Here is a 12,549-nt window from a genome sequence, read left to right as displayed (position 1 = left end):
AGCCTCCCGGTGGCGCACCGAGGAGGAGGTTACCCGAGCATCTCTGCTGTCACGGGCTGAAAGGTGACCCGCGGAGCCCAGGCGCAGGAGGGCGCTTTTCCGATGCACGGGTCTTCCCTGACCAAGACCCGTGTGGGACCCTGCGGGACTCCACGCTCCCATCCTGGAGGGGACTGCCTCATCTCGCCCCTCGGTCCTTCCTTTCATGAACCTGAGGATAGACCTTTTGGGAGCCTGGCCGGCCAGCTGGTCCAGAAGGCAAGGATCAAGGAGGAGCAGCTGCCCTGGCTGGAGACCTCGTCCTCTTGGGGGCCGTGGCACATGTGCTGCGGCTGACAGTTTGAAGGACTGGAGCAAGAAGGAGCAGTTCTGGGGTCTGAAGAAGCACATAGCAAGGACCAGAGGATGTTTACTGAGCTGCAGACTACCAGGTGGATGAGAGCCCTGGAGCCCACGGTGGACCATATGGCACAAATTCCCTGGGCTAGCATGTTGCCCTGGACTGGTGGCCAGCTCTCAGGCACCACCTGAAAATGCACAGAGCATCTTCACTGGGTTGTGGAAGATGCTGAAGAAGGCGCTACCTGGCACCCCATCCTGCTGTCCGGGTTCTAGGTGAGGGAGGACAATGGCCAGATGCTGACTTTGTCCGGTGACTTCTAACTCCCAAGTGGGCATCATTGTGTCTCTGATGATTTCTGGAACAAAATGCAAAGAAAGTTTAAAGAAAACAGATTATCATAGGACCAGCAGGGACAAAGCAGCCCACGAGCGTGAAGGCAACTCACTGCCAATTCAAACACTACTGATGCCAAGGAAAGTCGATTCTACAAGACAAAACCAACAGTTATAAGGACTGGCAAGTGTAGTTGGCTCATGGCTATCCTCATTTGTTTCCTTAATGACAGACTTTATAATATGGACTCGGGGAAGTAGAGACCACAAATGAACTTTAGATTACATTGCAGCTTACACAGAACATATTGTTCAGTTTTTCATTATTGGAATAACAGTCTTGGTAGTGACTGTGCCAGAAAGCCAGTTCCTCTTTCCTTGACTGATTCTGTAAAGAAAATGTTGGAAGAAAATAACTTACTGAGGCATTTGGGCACTTGGGGAAACAGTAGGAAGTGCAACAAACTTTTGCAGAGATAAAATGAGAACATTTGCTATTCCGGTAGCCCAGGCTCACATTGGTGAGACCATTATAAAACAATTCCTAGACTTGAGTCTATTCCAGACCCTTTTGAATATAGTTTTGACAGGTACTGTTGTTTATTGGTTTGTGAGGGATTTAGAATCCTGTGCCTGACATTCAGAAATGATCTGGATACTGACATAAACCTGACTGGGCAATAAGGAAGATACCACTAAAAATCTTATGTGGGTTACCCTGACAGGCATTGAGAACTCTGTGAGACCTGGTGTATTAGTTTCCTGTGGCTGCTGCAACAAAATTCTATACAGCGAATAGCTTAAAGCAATAGGACATTATTCTTTCACAGTTCTGAAAACTAGAGGTCCAAGATCAAGGTATCAATAGGGTATGTTCCCTCTGAAGGCTCTAGGGAGGAATTCTGTTACGGTTTGGATATGAAGTGTCTTCCAAGGCTCATGTGTTAAGTTTAAGTCTTGGTCCCCAAAGCAGCAATACTCAGAGGCAGGGCATTTGGGAAGTGACTGAGTCATGAGGTCTCTGACCTCGCTAGTGGGTTAATCCATCAATAACTGAATGGACTACTGGGAGGTGGTAGAGTCTGTGGGAGGTGGGACCTAGTGGAAGAAGTGGGCCTTTGGGGGTGTGCCCTTGGGGACTGTATCGTGTTTCTGGTCTCTCTCTCTCTCTCTCTCTCTCTCTCTCTCTCTCTCTCTCTCTCTCTCTCTCTCCTGGCTGTCATGAGGAGAGCAGTTTTTCTCCACCACACCTCTGCCATGATATTCTGCCTTACTCAGGCTCAAAGCAATGGAGCCAGTCACCCATGGACTGAAACTTGACACCATGAGTCGAAATAAATCTTTCCTCCTTTAAGTTGTCTATTGTGGGTGTTTCCTCAGGCAATGAGAAGCTGACTAGCACATCTTCCTGGCTTCTCTCCTGGCTTCTGGTGGTTGCCGGCAGTTCTTGGCATCCCATGGCTCACAGCCACATCACTCCCGTCTGCCTCTCTCTTCACATGGCTCTTTCTTCTGTGTGTCCATATCCAAATTTCCCTCTTCTTTTAAGGATACCAGCTGGTTCACTGCATTGAACCTAGTATGACCTCATCTCAGTTACTCTACAAATACCTTATTTCTAAGTGTCACATTCAGAGATACCAGAGGTTAGGACTGGGACATTCCTTTTTTGGAGACACAGTTCAGCTTGCAATAACTGAGATGCCAAATTCAACCTACAAATGCCAGCATGCTAGAATCACTGGGTGTGTGATTCCTTGAGAAAACTGCCACCTTACAAGGACTCTTGCCCTGAAATGGAGCCACCTAGAGGTCTCTGGGGGTTGCCAATGTTTAGATGGCACAGACGTCAACCAATTAATGCATAAGAATAAAAATGGAGAAATTAAAAAGAGGCTCATAAACAGGGTTTGGCCAAAACTTTGTGTTTTTGCTGTGTTTATTTTATACGTCAATGTGGCTAAGCTAAGGGATGACCAGATAACTGATGAAATATTATTTCCAGGTGGGTCTTGTGGGGACTATTTCTAGAGGACATCAGTATTACCAGTGCGGATGGACATCATGCAATCTTTTGAGGGTCAATAGAACAAAAAAGCAGAGGAAGAGTGAATTTACTTTCCTGTTTGAGTTGGGACATCTATATTCTCTTACCCTAGGACATCAGCCCTTCTAGGTCCTTCTAAGACGAGGACTTAAAGTATCAGGTCCCTTGGTTCTAGAGCCTTCCGACTTAGTCTAAATTACAGCACCAACTCCCCTGATACTCCATCCTGCAGATGGCAGATTGTGGGAACTTCTTGGCCTCCATTCTTGTGTGAGCCAATTCCTATACTAATCTGTGTATTATGATATACATACATATACAGGCATACCCCAGAAATATAGTAGGTTCAGTTCCAGATCCCTACAGTGAAGCCAATTATAACAACAAAACAAATCACACGAATTTTCTTGTATCCCAGTGCATATAAAAGTTATGTTCACATTATGCTATCATCTCTTCAGTGTACAATAGCATTATGTCTAAAAAAAACTACAAACCTTAATTTAAAAATCTTGCTAAAAAAATGCTAACTCACCTGAACCTTCAGCAAGTCACACTTTTTTGCTGGTGGACGTCTTGCCCCCATGTTGTTGGCGGCTGACTGATCAGGCTGGTGGCTGCTGAAAGTTGGGTTGACTGTGGCAACTTATTTAAAAAAAAAAAAAAAAAGACAATAAGAATTTTGCTGCATGCATTGAATCTTTGTTTCATGAAAGATTGCTGTGGAGCATGTGATCCTGTTTGGTAGCATTTTACCCATAGATTTGAACTGCTTGCAAAATTGGAGTCAATCTTCTCAAACCCTACTGCTGCTTTATCAGCTAAGTTTATGTAATACTTGAAATCCTTTGTTATTATTGCAATAGCATTCACAGCCTCTTCACCAGGAGTAGATTCCATGTCAAGGAACGACTTTATTTGCTCATCTTTAAAAAGCAACTCCTCGTCTACTGCAGTTTTATCATGAGGTTGCAGCAAGCCACATCTTCAGACTCTGCTTCTAATTCTAATTTTCTTGCTAGCACCCTGTTTGCAGTTGTTTCCTCCACTGACCTCTTGAAACCTTCTGTCATCCATGAGGGTTTCAATCAATTTCTTTCAAACTTCTCTTAATGTCGAGACCTCCTCCCATAAGTTCAAATGTTCTTAATAGAATTTGGGGTGGTGAATCCTTCCCAGAAGGTTTTGCATTTGCAGTGCAATTGATAGGAATAGAGACAGCTAAAGAAGTTTCTGAGATCATGTTTAACAAAGACAACCTTGCAAGTATTTTTTTTTTTTTTTTTCAGTACTGGGCTCTTTCCCACCGAGCTTCATCCCTGGTAATTTTATTTTGAGACAGGGTCTTGCTAAATGGCCTTGAACTTGTGATCCTCCTGTTTTAGCCTCCTGAGTCTCTGGGATTACAGGCGCGCGTGCACCTCCAGGCCTGGTGCAAGTATTGTTAAAACTGTCACGTGAGGGGGATTTTTTTTTTAACATCATCTTCAAATCCCTTCAACTTCAGTTGACTTTCAATGTGACAGCTGCAACGTGGCCTGCCTAGGAGCCTCTGTTGTTCAGCGTTCTCCTCTTCAAGCTGTCCATAGCCCCTGCATGAATCCCCTAAGAGATGCTTTGGCTGCTTTGCTCTGGCAATTGAAAAGCCTCAGAGTCACTTTTACTTTGCAAAACTTATGGTTGAGAAAAATAACTCTTGACTACTTCAGTTATAAAATTGGTGAGTCTTTGGTTTACGGTTACTTTTTTAATTATTTTTTATTTGTTCTAATTAATTGTACATGACAGTAGAATGCATTTATCCATTTTGATAGATCATCCATAAATGGAATATAACTTCTCATTTTTCTGGTTGTACATATTGCAGGATCACATCGGTCACACAGTCATACATGTACATGAGGTAATAATGTCTGCTGTCATTCCTACCCTCATACCCCTTCCCCTCCCTTCACTTCCCTTAATCTTAGGCTTGTTGGTAAATTTCTTTTAATTTTGACAGTGGAAGAAATACTGTCATACTAGTATTTTTATCCATCATATGATGATATTTAATACTCTTGTTGGAGGAAATTTTTTAATGAAAGTAATGTCAGGAAGCTTCATTACAAAATCAATTTATCTGAGAGACTCCTCAGGAATAATACAGTTTATCTGACCGTCAGGGTAACATTTGTTATACACTTCAGTGCTGTACCATAAGGAAGTGTTGAACTTACAAATCTTAGTCTGGAACATGGTGATGGTGCATTGTCCTAGGAATAGGGCTCTTACCATGGGTCAGTTCTTAACCTCATTTCCAAATAGCCAAGTGGAACCCATTACAGGACTTTCAATGGAAGAAAAGAGTAAGTTTATTAAAGATGTGCAAGAGTCAGAATTAAAATGAAAAAGCTAAGATCCATTTGGGGTACTCTGCCCAGACAGAATTGAACATCAGGATAGAGTAACAGAAGCACATAATTCTTCTATCTGGTTATCAGTCTAAGGGAAGGAACCCTTTTAGCATTTATATAGATTTAACCATAAATACTTCAAATGTCCTAATAACAACAAAAACAAACCTCCTTCATTTTATCCTTTTCCTTAAATCTTGGGTTTTGATTTTATAGTACAGATTTTTCCCCGAAGGCATAGAGAGAAGTTTATTAGGAAGGTAGATGATATATATTCAAGAAAAAATGGGTGCAATCTCAAGAGAGAGACATATCTTTGGGGTAAAGCAAGGAATACACATTCAAGGAAGAATGTGGGATATTTCCAGAAGGCGAGATAGGCTACAATATACAATTTTTAATATGTGTTATTTTAACAGCTACAGTTAAAGATTGTTCTTTGGGAGTGGAGGATGCACAGAGAGTTGTATTCTAGAGAGGTAATATGAAAATTATTTTTAATTCAAGCATGTACAAAAGAAACACATTACATCTATTGGATTTCCTTTCATCTTTTAAAAGTAGAAGTCCAAGAGCCGCATTGTTAATAAATTAATGTATTAATATTTTCTATTAATAAAAGTCAATTATCTACATTTATAAGATAAAGACATGTTTAAAAGGCCAACCACCTCTTTTAAACTAAATTTCTTGTTGTATCCTGTAGATAAATAATAAATGTTATAAACACACAGACAAGATGAGTGCTTTCTAAAAATACAGGCTGCCACAGTTGAATGCCAAGGCCTTTGAATTAATTTGTTCTTAAAGAGAGTAACTCTTTATGGTTACTAAAAAGAGAAAGAAAAACTCAACACCAGTGACATTTCCTCATGTGCTGTCTGGCCCAAGTTATCAATGAGGGTGCATCTGAAATAAAAGGGAGCCTCCATAAGGAGACCAGAGCATCGACCTAGAAGAATTACTGGGAAACATCAAGATAAACAATAAACATCTTGCTTGTAAATGTGGGAATATTGACCTTTTACTTTAAATAACTTTGCCTGAGTTAAGCTCAGAAAGTTTCATGTTCTGTCACCAAATCCCAGAACCTTTACTTCTAATTATCTATTAGTAGAGATAACAGACAACTGAGTCTATGCTTGTCTTTATTCCTGATCAGTTGCTCTGCAGACTAAATTTAAAATGATATCAAAAGATCAGGCTTACTCCTTATATATAATGAGTTAATAAGTTGGGGGATTTGGCCCAGTAGGGCATTCACCTCCCTCTCTGTACAAATTCTTTCAATAAATTAAGAATTTGCTGAAACCCCAATGTAAACAACACTGCTCTAAGTATTCTGGCATACTATGGAGAACAGAGCTATGTTCTTGATTCTTGAGCAACTTTTTGAACCGCAAGTTGCAGAGCATGAATATGCTTGAGTAAAAGCTTGCTTTGCTTGTGGAAGAACCCACTAGCTTCTGAATCAGGGCAAAATGACTTCACATGTGCCAGAGAACCCTGGGAGAATTCAGGTTGCCCAAAGTAAAACGAAACAACAGCTTCATGTTTCACTTCTGATCTTGTTTTGTTTTGCAAGTTTCAGCAAAACTCAGAGTTTTGCTAATAGATATTGCTGTTTTCTAAATAGGAGAGAATATTTTCTCATTTTGATGACTGTGATTTGTATTTGTGGGGACATAATGACAAGAACCATCTAAGCAAGTCTAGTAATCTGACAGCTGAAACTCGAAGGTTCTTGAGAAAACGCTTCCTTTTATTTTGACTTATGGAAGGATGGAAACGCTTCCTTTGTAGAGTATTTGAATGCCTCCAGATGGAATGGGTGGATTTTTAAAAAATTCATTTGCTGGTTCCCATGATTCATATATTTAAAATAATAAGTGATTTTTTAAATGCTGTAATAGAATTTGAATGTGAAAATTTTGGAGAATTGTTAACTCAGATTCAATGGGATATGCGTTAGTACATAGAGAACTGAAATCCAAGTGTCATCATTATCTGGTTTTGGCTTCTGAACAACATTTGTTACTTTTTTAAAAAATTATGATGAAATAGTTGACTTATGAAAAAAGTTTTTCGCAAGCTTCGTATAATATCAGGGCTACTGTTCTGGAAAAAAAGTGACATTAACAGTTACCATGGTTCTTAATTTTCCTTCTTATGTCCAAAGAGGTTCCTAATAGGGCATATTCTTGAGCAGGGAGAAAGGACTTCTCATTCTGATTCATGTCTGTCAGTTCTTTACTTCTTTCTCTAACAAGTCCAGAGTCTAAAGTCAGAGGAGAGAATTCCTCATCGTCAACAGTCCTATGTAAAAGAGCAGGGATGTTAGCTTGCATGTTAGTCAACTTTTTTATTTCTGTGATCAAAATACCTGACAATAAAAACTTCGAGGAGGAAAAGTTTATTTGGGGCTCACAATTTCAGAGGTTCAGTCCAGGGTGGGTCAAATCCATTACTCCAGGCAGAACATCATGGTGGAAGGGTATTGTGGAGGGAAGCTGCTCAGCTTATGGCAGTGGGGAAGGAGAGAGAGGGAGAGGGAGAGAGAGAGGGAGGGAGAGAGAGAGGGAGGGAGGGAGAGAGATAGGGAGAGAGAGAGAATTAATATGAGAATATGAATATAAATGAGAATATGAGAATCCAGGGACAGATAGAATCCAAGGGCACATACATGCCCAGTGATCCACCTCCTCCAGCCAAACCCCACCTGCCTACAGTTACCACCAAATGGTTCTTTCAGATTTTTAATCCAGAAATGGATTAATCTACTGATGAGGATATAGCTCTCATAATCTAATCATTTCACCTTTGAACATTTCTGTATTGCCTAACATGAACTTTTCAGGGTACATTAAAGACCCTAAACCTTAACACCTGCTGAGCCCATAGCCCATTGGCTCATCTGTCCACACCCTGTCCTCACTTTCCAGCTGTGCAACCCCAACCTCCAGGGACCTGAAAATGGCTCACAGAGCTATTTGAGCACCAAGTTGATCCCATTATTATGATAGTCATTATATTATAGTTACAGAGGTAATTGACTCTCCTGATACATCCTGAACTTTTTAGGGCAAGGACATTGCCTTATTTATTCCTAGAACATAGGACTTGGTGCTCCATGAATATATATGAAATTATTTGGATTGAAATGAGACTCTTCACCAGGATTGTGGTGTATTAGGAAGTGAATTCAGAAAGGTATGGGGGAGATAGATTTTGGAAGACTTCAAAAGCCAAGTCATAATGTCATTGCAAATAATAATCACTGTTGAAAAGCAGGTAGGAAACAGGGACTTATTTTCTAAAATCACAATAATTACTAACTTTACTGAACACTTCATATAGTCTAGGTATAGTCTAAAATTTTCATTTCCATTTGTTTAATCCTTACATCAAACTTAAGTAGTAGTAACATCAGTATCCTCATTTTATAGCTGAACCACAGGGAGACTGCTTCCTGGGATTGTACAGTTTATAGATCTGCAATTGGATCCAGACAACCTGGCTACAGAGCCTACTTTCTTAACCTCTGCATTAAATAGATAATGGGACATGATCTGTACTAGGAAAGTATGGTTCTTGGGGACGCAGTAAAGATGGAATCCTGAACTCTAAAGGAAGTGGTTTGACTCAGAGAAAAGCAAGAACATTTCTTGTATCAGGAGGGAAAAACAGGAGGGAAGATCAGCTTACAAGTAGGATATGGGGTTTGGTGATAAGAAAAAAGATTATTTGCATCTTTTTTGAATTGTGAGGAAGAGTCATCACCTAAGAATGATGAAAAGAGGAGGAGCCAGAGACTTAAGGAGGAAAGATGTCAAATAATCATCTTGAAAAGTATAAAAGCAAATTTATTCTGGCAAAGGAGAAGACTGTCTGGCAGTATTGAATGCTCTTTTGATATTTGTGGATTTAGATTAGAAGCAATGAATCAATGTCTTCTTATCTCAGTTCCTCCTTCCCTCCTTCCTTCCCTCCCTCCTTCCTTCCTTCCTTCCTTTCTTTCTTCTTTCTTTCTTTCTTTCTTTCTTTCTTTCTTTCTTTCTTTCTTTCTTTCTTTTTCTTTCTTTTTTCCTTTCCTTTCCTTTCCTTTCCTTTGCTTTTTGATACTGGGGATTGCATTTAGGGGCACTCGACCACTGAGTCACATCTCAGACCTGTTTTGTATTTTTTTAGAAACTGAGTTGCTTAGTGCCACACTTTTGCTGGAGGCTGACTTTGAACTCGAGATCCCCCTGCCTCAGCCTCTGAGCCACTGGAATTACAGGAGTGCGCCACCATGCTTGGCATCAGTTACTCATTTCTTAAATTAATATCTCGATTTTCCCTACATGTCTTTCACCCAGGAAATTTGAACTCCCAAATCCCACTCTCTGGCTGCTATCTTGTATCATTCCAGTTTTCATTCACTTGCTACCACTACACCATGTCTCCACTCAATGTCATGGTGACCTTGACATTGCCATTTCTCTTGGTCACTGGGTCTCAGTCAGGTGTCATTTCCTTCTGTGTTGCCTGAATTCTGAAGCCCATTGTTTTAATCATTTCCTCTCTAATATCTTCAACTCTAATTCCCTTAAGCTGTTGTTCATTCCTTGTGCACATTCTAAAATATTCAAGATCAGCCTAATGATCTGCCCTGCTATTCTTACACCTAAGCTATAGGGCCAACGTAGGGGAAGAAAGAAAAAGAACGGCCATGTGAAAGCTGCCATCCGCACCCAGGGCTTCTTGGTTCTCGTGCCTTCTCAGTACGCAGCCTCAGTGAGTTTCTTCTCCTGTTCCCACTCAGTGCAGTCTCCTTACATTTCTGAGGTTTTACCACTTTATCCATCACAATTTGAAGGTAACATAGTCTTGTTTCTAACAAAGAAAATAAAAGTCACTGGGAGAAAAATGTCCATAAGCCATGTCCCCCGCTCCATTGACTCTACTATACTGTACTTAATTGTTTCTCTTTTGCCTCAGTTTCTCTTAACTCCCATGTGACTTTGATCCCTCCTTCACCTTACATCAAACTTAAGTAGTAGTAACATCAATATCCTCATTTTATAGCTGAACCCAGGGAGACTTCTTCCTGGGATCGTACAGTTTATAGATCTGCAATTGGATCCAGACAACCTGGCTTTGTTTGTGACAAATGCTTCATTCAAATGAACTTGAGCAAATGAAGCCCAAGGATTGGCCTGGCTTTACCCTCAGTCAGTCCAAGAGGTCCAATTAATTTTTCAAGACTTTGTCTTCTTCTTGCCCTCTCTGAGCTATTCTTTCCTTCGTTCCTCAGTCCAAGAAAGGCCACCTCCAGGTGAGTGGCAAACTTCACTGCTAGCAATTCTTTTACAAAGAATTATTCCTTACAAATAATGACACCACAGGAAAGAACATTTCACGTTCTTGATCCCTTAAACAAAGTACCAGGAAAGACTCTGGTTGCCAAACTGAAGCCACATACTCATCTCGGAACCAAGGAAATGATCAGCCTCTCGGGGTCCAGGGTTTATCCCAGTGTTCAGAAGGAGGGCTGGGAAGTAGAGGCTTGTGATTGACAGTCCTACCTGGTGAGAAAGAGGCATTACTTGACAGCATATGCTCAACGACCAAAAGATAGAAGACATTCACTACACATCCCCTGCTGGCCTTCCTAACAGGTGAAACCATGGAGCGCACTCATTCTTTTTCAAGTCCTCAAACTCCTCCACTGATGTATCACTATACAGGGTCCAGTAGCACAACAGTTAACACAAACCTGGCACATAGTATGTGTTCAAAGTATGACTCTTGTAGGAGGGATAACAACTGTTCCATTTTAAGCTAAGGTCTCAGTGTCTTTCCCTCCTTTCCTAACTAAGTATCTGTCTTAGTCCATTTGTGCTGTGGTAACAAAATATCACATGTGGCAATCTATATGCAATAAAAACTTATTCTCAGTATTCTGGAGTCCAAGATCAAGGTCACAGCAAGTTTGGTGTCTGGCAAGGGCCCAGGCTCCACTTCCAAGATGGCGCCTTATTTCTGCAGCTCCCAGAAGGGATAGGCAGTGTATCCTCACACAGTCAAAGGAACAGAGGGCAGAAAATTAATAAATAGGGACTGAACTCACTTCCTAATGCCCTTTGATAAGATTGCTAATCCCATCTGTGAGGTAGAGCCTTTGTGTCTGAATCACCTCTGAAAGTCCCCTCCTCTGTTGCACTGGGAATTAAGTTTCAACCTGAATTTTAGGGGAATGCAAACATTCAAACCATAGCATTTTACCCCTGGGTCCCCAAATTCTTTGGAGTTTCGTTTCAAATGCAAATAACATTCATTACATCCCAACATCCTCAAAGTCTTAACTCATTCCAGTATCAACCGGGAAGTCTAAAATCCAGGGACTCAAAAAATAAAATATAGGCAAGACTCAAGGATTGGTGCATACTGAGGGAAATTGTTTTCCAGTCATGAACCTACAAAATCAAGTTATGCTACCCAAAATGCAATGATGGGTCAGGCATAGAATAGACACCCTCATTTCAATGGGGGAAATAGACATGAGGAAAGGGGTAATGGTTCCTAATTAGGTCCAAAACCAAACGAGGAAAATAAGACTGAATCTTGAGGCTTGAGGCTAACCTTCGACTCTATGTCCTGCCTTCCATACATGCCATGGCAGGAGTTGGGTTCCCAAAGCTCCAGCAGGCCCCTCCGCCATGCTGGATATAGCCCATGCCATAGTTCTACCAGCCTGGAGTTTAGGACCAGTCTTTTCAGTTCCAGGGCCTTACCCTAGTAGGGATCTGCATGGTCCCATCACTGTGGCAGTTCTCTGCCTGGGCCCTGAGGCTTGCTGATTTGAAATTTAGTTGGAGGCAGTAACACCTCCATAGCTCAATACTCTGTAATCCCATAGAGTAGGTGCCATGGTAACACCACCAAAATTTATCACTTGTGCCCTCTGAAACCATTGCCTTTGTTGCTTGTGACCTGCTTGCACCATACTGGGGTGACCAAAGAGTGCTGTGCCCAAATGTAGGGAACAGAGACTTGTGGTAGTGCTGGGTAATAAGCCCTGCAAAGTCTCAAGAGCACCTTGGGCCCCTCCTCTGTAAACATTCTTCCCTAAAAGCCCCGGTACTCTGGGTCCATGATGGTAGGGGCAGTACTGGTAATCTCTGAAATTCCTTCCAGGTCATTATTTTGATAAATAGCATCTTGCTTCTGTACTAACCTCTTTATCAAAGAGTAATTTTAAAATACCCTGGGTAGTCTCTCCCAAACATTCTTTTTTATTCTGCACGATCTGGCCAGAATGAAAAATTTCCAAATTTTTTAGTTCTATTTTCCTTCTTTTTATAAGTTTCACCTTTAATTCATTTCTCTCATTTCACATTTTACTCTTAAGTCATCATCAAAAGAAGCCACCAAATATTACTTCCATCA

This window comes from Sciurus carolinensis, chromosome 4 (genome assembly GCF_902686445.1).
Source record: "Sciurus carolinensis chromosome 4, mSciCar1.2, whole genome shotgun sequence".
Classification (NCBI taxonomy): domain Eukaryota; kingdom Metazoa; phylum Chordata; class Mammalia; order Rodentia; family Sciuridae; genus Sciurus; species Sciurus carolinensis.
Note: the sequence above shows the minus strand (reverse complement) of the source record.